This window comes from Pituophis catenifer, unplaced genomic scaffold (genome assembly GCF_029215685.1).
Source record: "Pituophis catenifer annectens isolate HBS135680 unplaced genomic scaffold, rPitCat1.0.hap2 SCAF_3, whole genome shotgun sequence".
NCBI classification, from domain to species: Eukaryota; Metazoa; Chordata; class Lepidosauria; order Squamata; family Colubridae; genus Pituophis; species Pituophis catenifer.
The window spans coordinates 98,772,624-98,779,437 of record NW_027256883.1 but is presented as its reverse complement, the minus strand read 5'-3'; positions in this window follow the sequence as shown (position 1 = coordinate 98,779,437).

The window sequence follows — 6,814 nt, the reverse complement described above, 5'->3', positions numbered from 1 at the left end:
GTTGTTTCACACCAAATATCCTAATAAACTCTAATTTCTATATATGTAGATTATATTGTGTTGTTACCTCCTTTCTCTTCTCTTTCAGGAATAAGGGTTTCCTCTCTTCTGGAGGGGGGCCGAATGTCAGCCTCCGCCTTTTGCTGCTTTGGCTACCATGGTAACGGGGGGAGGGGGGAGATAGCATTGAGTTATAAGTATACTGGAGAGAGAAACGAAAGTGATTCCTAAGATATAGTGTTGCATCTTTGAAGCTGCTATTGGGTCAACGGCCACGGCATTCCTGATTGATGACACCGCCAGACATGTGCTTCCACCTGACCCCTGGGAGACCTTTGGATTGGATGATTTATGTTGGACAGTGGGAGGGGATGCTTTCTATCTGTAATTTTTGTGCTTTTGCCTCAGATTCTGCTTTTCCTTGGTTACAATCATTTCATTTTCCAGTAAACGTACCTTTCCCTTTAAAACAATGGAGTTGGGGTCATTCTTTCTTGGACTTTGAAGGAAGCATACCTGACAGATACAAAAAAGTTGCTGAGACCCCAGAAAGTATGCAGAGAAGAGTAACAAAGATGATAACGGGTCTGGAGGTTAAATTGTACAATGAACAGTTGAGGGAGGTAGCTATGACTAGGCTATCAAAGCAAATTGGAGGGACATAATAACTGCCTCCCAGTACTTGAAGGCATATCGCAGAAAAGAGGGGATTGACTTATTCTCCAAAGCACCAGAGGGCAGGATAAGAAGTAATGGGTGGAAGCTTATTAAACAAATCCAACCTAAAAGGATAAATTTTCTGGAATAGCTTTTCCTGGAGTTGTTTCTGGAATAGCTTTTCCTGGAGATTTTCAAAAGAGACTGGACAATCATTTTCAGTATAGTATAAGGTCTCCTGCCTTGAGCAAGAGGTTGATCTAGAAGACCTCTGAGGTCCCTTCCAGCCTTATGATTCTATGTTTGATGTTCTATGTTCAAATCTGCCCAATGATATCAGCAGGACAGATGGCAGAGAAAATGACCAGACCATGACTGTGATTAAGATATTTACAGGTAATAACTAGCACCTTGGATTGTAGCAGTCCTCATGCAAGGTAACCAAGTATAAGCAATTTTCTGAAGAACTTCCCAATCCAGGTGTGATGTCTCCTTTGGACGACTACCCAGATTCTTCCTCAGCTCAAGGGAGGATGAGATTATTCCTGGCACGTCAGGAACTAAATTGATTAATGGCTCTGAACAGCCAGCCAAAAGAGAATTGGAGGAGGCTTCAGCTGGGAAAGTCTTGCAGGAGCAGATGGCCAGTGAACAGGAGGAGGAACTGCCTTCTGTATCTGATCTGAGAGCACACAATGCAGAGAAAAGGCAGGAGCAATGGAGGTCAGCCAGACTACTTGGGAGGAAAAGGCCCTGCCTGCCTTGATGGGCTGTACTAGAAAGCTGGCTATTTATGACAGCAGGCAGAGAGAGACGTTGCTGGGAACAACATGTTGGTTTGCTGGCTGTTTGTTTGATCATGTGCTTCCTGTTTTACCATGTTTGGAATTGTGCCTTGGACACTCTGAACTTTTCTTGCCAAGTGAGCTTTCATGTGTGTGTTTAAGTTTTGCCTGGTGGATTTAAGTTTGTTTGGTGGAGCTATTTGTTTGAGCAACTTTCACTTGTTTTATGGACTATTGACCAGGGGTGGTATTCACTTACCTTCGTTACTGATTCGCAAATGTGAGCGCGCATGCACAGAGCATCAAAAACATGGATAAATGGGACGTGATTACATGTACGTGGGCGGAGCCACCCGCAGCCGCCCCTATCAGTTTGCCCAAACTGGATAGAACTGGCTGAATACCACCACTACTATTGACCCATTGCTTTGTGGATTAATCTTGGCCTGCTTGTGGCTGGACTTATTTGGGACAATTGTGAGTCTTGGCAAAGGGGAATTGCTGGGGAACATTAATAAACTCACTAAACCACAGTTACATGTGTGTGTGAGTGAGTGGGGCAGCATACCAGGTATTTGACATACAAGTTGGATTTCTCCTAAGGTTTGCACCTGCCACCAGATCCTTAAGCAGGAGCCGTGAGTCCTAGAAATTCCCAAAGGGGTAAGGACTACAGGTGGTTCTTTATTTACTACCACAATTGGGACTGGAATCTTTATTGTTGAGTTTAAGCAAGACATCATGACACCATTTTATTCAACAACAGTAATCTTGGAGTCCCAGTTGCAGTCATTAAGCAATATTGTGAGTCATTAAATGGAAAGAGTCCCAGGTAAGGAAAGCCTGGCACAGGCTATGCACAAGTGTCTCACTGTTCTAGAGTTAAAAATCCCTATTAAATCCAAGCAGAATTTTCATTCCCTGAGCAGGGAGACATTCGCATGCCACCAGCACTAGACTCGTGCATATCTCCCAGGGCCTCTCCTTGTGAGGTACTCTGCATTCCTTATCTTACTACCAGTTTCTCTACTGTGGGGCTGAAAATCCTCCATGGCTAAAAATCCTACTTGGTTTTTGGGATGGACCTTTTTCAGCTAGTCTCAGAAATGAGAGGGAGTCCTCTTGGCAGGTGGTGGAAGCTTGCAACCTTCCCTGCTGGCATTGAATTTGGGGGAGCCAGCAGGAAAGATTGCAAATGGTGATGACATAATCATGGGGCACTTGGCAATCAGTTGTAAGTGTGAATGTATTACCAAGGACCCAGATCACAATCATGTGACTGTAGGGTGCTACAATAACTACAACTTTTGGCATGGATTGTAAGTCCCTTCATTCAGCACCATCATAATTCTGAAAGATTGTTAAGTGAGGGCTTGTAAAAATGAAACATTTGCAGCTTCAGATTGTCCCCAAACTCTTAGCAAATTAGTTTTATCAGGATTGAGCCTAAACTTTTTTCTCCCCATCCAGTCCCCCACAGCCTTCAGACCATAGTGCCTGATCAATCTGGGGTCATGTAAAATAATTTTATCCACATATTGATGATATCTGAGTGTTAATCATCAGAGGACCTCACCCAGTGCCTTCATGTAAATGTTAAACCAAAGGGAAAAGAGTATACAGTAGAGTTCTGAGGAACCCAATCCACCAAGAGCTTCAGATTAAATTTCACCTGTCATGTCCACATCAACTGAACCCAACTACACGGGGGAGAACCTTGCAGCTTGTACCTCCCAGCACCAATCCCTTCAGGCAGGCCAGTGGGATGCTATGGTTGATGGTAGCAAAATGTAGAGAGAGATCAAGAAGAAACAGTGTGATTCCAGTAACTACCTTTGAAATATCAGAAGCTATTAAAAAATGAAAATAGATAAAACTCCAGGTCCAGATGACCTCACAAGCCAGTATAATAAATATTCTGAGGAGCAACTCCTACAGCCACTAAAGGGTATAATGAATTGTATACTACAGGATGTAAAGATGCCTCAAACTTGGAAAGAAGTTAATATTGTGTTAATACCAAAGGAGAGTCAAGATGTTCTGAGGATAAAAAATTATACACCAATTTCAATATTAAAACAAGAATTGTAAACGTTTTACTGCAATACTAGCAGAAGGATTGATGAAATTTCTAATCTTACAGTCACAAAGGCCAATCTGACTTTTTGCCAGAAAGACAATTGAGAGACAATGAATAAGTACTGTTTTGAATGTTATTGAATAGTTACAATTTTGTAATTTTTGGTTGCAGAGAAAGCTTTTGATAACTTAAATTGGGACTTTATGTTTAAAGTTTTGGAAGACATGGATTTTGGAGAGAAATTTATCCAAGGGGTTAAGGCGATATAACCATCATAGCAAGCAAATGTTATCATTAATGGAGATTTAACTACATCATATGATATTCAAAAGAATATGAGACAAGGATGTCCTCTATCTCCACTGTTATTTATGTAAGTGTTGGAAGTTTTGAATAATGGTGTCTGAGAGGATAAGTACATAACGGGCATAAAAATCACAAAACAAGTTTATAAATGAAGAGCTTTCACTGATGACTTACTGTTCTGGCCCAGCCTTAGCAAACAATGAGAAACCATTTACTCATGAGTAAAAAAAAACACCCTTTTTTAAACACAGGGCAGAAACTGCCTTTATTCACATTGGATAGACAAAACCAAAAATAATTAGTCACAATAAGAGTCTTTTCCCCTTCTGAAAAAAGCATGAACAGTCTCTGTTCACATGAGAAGTCAAGATAAAAAGTCCTTCAATGATTAAGCCAAGCAGAAATAGTCACTGTTCACCCCAGGTGGGGCAAATTCACTACCTATTATTTCAGGGATGAAATGCTCCCGGTTCGGCCGATCCGGTAGTGATGGCAAAAATCCCTGTGCCCCCCCCCCCCCCACCCATGCACAGCTGAGCCGCACAATCATCAGAGGCTTTTTTTTTTTTTACTTTTAAAAGCATTTTTTCTACAACCTCTTCCGATGAAAAAATACTTTTAAAAGTAAAAAAAAAGCCTCTGATGATCGCGCGGCTCAGCTGGGATCATCAGAGGCTTTTCAAAGCATTTTTTCCTGCAACCTCTTGGCCGAAGAGGTGGTAAAAAAATGCTTTGAAAAGTCTCTGACGATCCCAGCTAAGTTGCCTGATTGGCAGAGGCTTTTCAAAGCATTAGAAAAAATGCTTTGAAAAGTTAAAAAAAAAAGTTGGCCTCACCCACCTAGTCACATTTCCCCCACCACCAAGCCATGCCCACAGAACCGGTAGTAACAAATTTTACATTTCACCTCTGTATTATTTCCCAGCAGGGAGACTCAGTTGGCAACTCAAATACAGAGCAATTAGTTCCGACAAACCTGGTTTTGGCAAGGAATCTGACTTGATTGATGTACACTGGAAAACTAATGGTTGTCTGCGACAACAGGCCACTCCCAAATCCCTACTATTTACTTCCCAGCTAGAGAGGGACTGGCTAGCATCTACAACTTCTTTTTCCTGAGAGCCGACTTATTGCCTTCCGTTGCTCTCCTCTCTATGCATACGTGTATCTGGGATGGGCCTCATCTGTTCCTCCCCTTCACTCAGCTCAACTCAGGCCCCGAAGACAGCTGCCTCTCCATCTGGGGGCAGACAGAAGGACCAGGCTCTGCATCTGCCTCTCATTCTGCTTTCTCATCAGAGCTTCCAAAGGCTCTGAAGCTGGCCCAGGCTCCCCCTCTCCCTCCTTCTCATCTGACTCTGACTCTACTGCTAGTTCTGCTGGCAGCCAATGGGCCACAACCCTTACCATATTTTTCGGACTATAAAATGCACCGGAGCATAAGACGCACCTTAGTTTTTGAGGAGGAAAAGGAGAAAAAAGCTGATCGGCGGGTGGATCGGCCTCCTGGAATACCCCCAATCAACTGTTCCTAGAGGTGAATTTTAGCAACAGGTTCGTTGTTTGTGAGCTCTGCGTCTTGCTTTTTCAGCCTCTGAAACCTCCGTTTGAGAGGCTTTTTTTTCAGCCTCTGAAACCTCCATTCGAGAGGCTTTTTTTTTCAGCCTCTGAAACCTCCATTTGAGAGGCTTTTTTTCAGCATCTGAAACCTCCGTTTGAGAGGCTAGGCGGGGTTACATTAGATGTATAAAACACACCCAAATTTTCACCCTCTTTTTTTTGGGGGGGAAAGGTGCTTCTTATACTCCATAAAATACGGTAGTAATATTTTTGCAAAATCCCAAAACATACATAGAATACTTGATAAAAAAGCTTAATGGTTTTGGAGCCATTTAATGGGCTTCAAAATAAATAAACAGAAAACAAAAATATTTGTTAAGAATATGGCTTCTCAAGATTATGAAAAGTTGAGGGAGTCAAGGAAATCAGGTTTTAAGATGGAGAAAAAGGTTAAATACCTTGGAGTTACCATGTTTCCCTGAAAATAAGACCTGGTCTTATTTTCTTTTGGGCTTGAAAATAAGCACTTGGACTTTTTTTTTTTGGAGAGGTATTAGTTTTTTTAAGTGGAGGAGGCGGTGAGCTCAGGGGGCCAATGGGAGTGGGAGCGCAGCTACCACTGGCCTCTTCCTCTCCGTCCCACTGTCTGCTTGCCTGCGGCTGCAACAAACCAAGCTCTTGGCATGCCCCAGCCTCCACCCTGCCTGCTGGCCCAGCTGCTGCCGGGACACTTCTCAGCTGTGGTGGGCACTGTGTTGGCCACCAAGTGGCTGCCCATGCTGCTGCTGCCTCACAGGGGATCATGAAATGAGGACCCAAATTGTTGGGAGCAATATGCTGACATTTATAAACTGAGAGTGTTGTAAAGCAATGGAGCAGTGTATAAGTCTAATTTTTTTTGTTGTTATCGGAAGATTTTATTACCATCTTTGGACTAACAGAAATTGATATGTGGTTCTCTTATTTCATTTAAATTTTCTAGGCCATAGAGTCCAATTCTTATTTTCTTCCTTAATTTTTCTAATTTTGGTATCACAGTATCTATAAGCAGTGCATTCTGCTTGCAAGTTCTATTAAACATGGCTATAAAACGTATTAACCTCCTCATTTTCTGCATCAGTTTTGGGAGCATAAACATGAATAATTGTCACATTAGAGAAGTGATGGCAAACCTCTGATATGTGTGTCAAGAATGACATATCACAACATTTTGGATGACACATCAGCAATCAGCAACTTCTGACAACTATTCTTGAAAACATGCTCCCTTCTCGCACAAATTTTGGAGGCTGGGGAGATTGAATGAGAATGGGATGTGCTCTTCCATTACCTTTTGACTCTCCAGAAATCATGTGAGAACTAGGTGCACAGCCTCTGGAACCTCCAAAAATTGCATGAGAATGGGACATGGTGTGGTTTTTGGAGG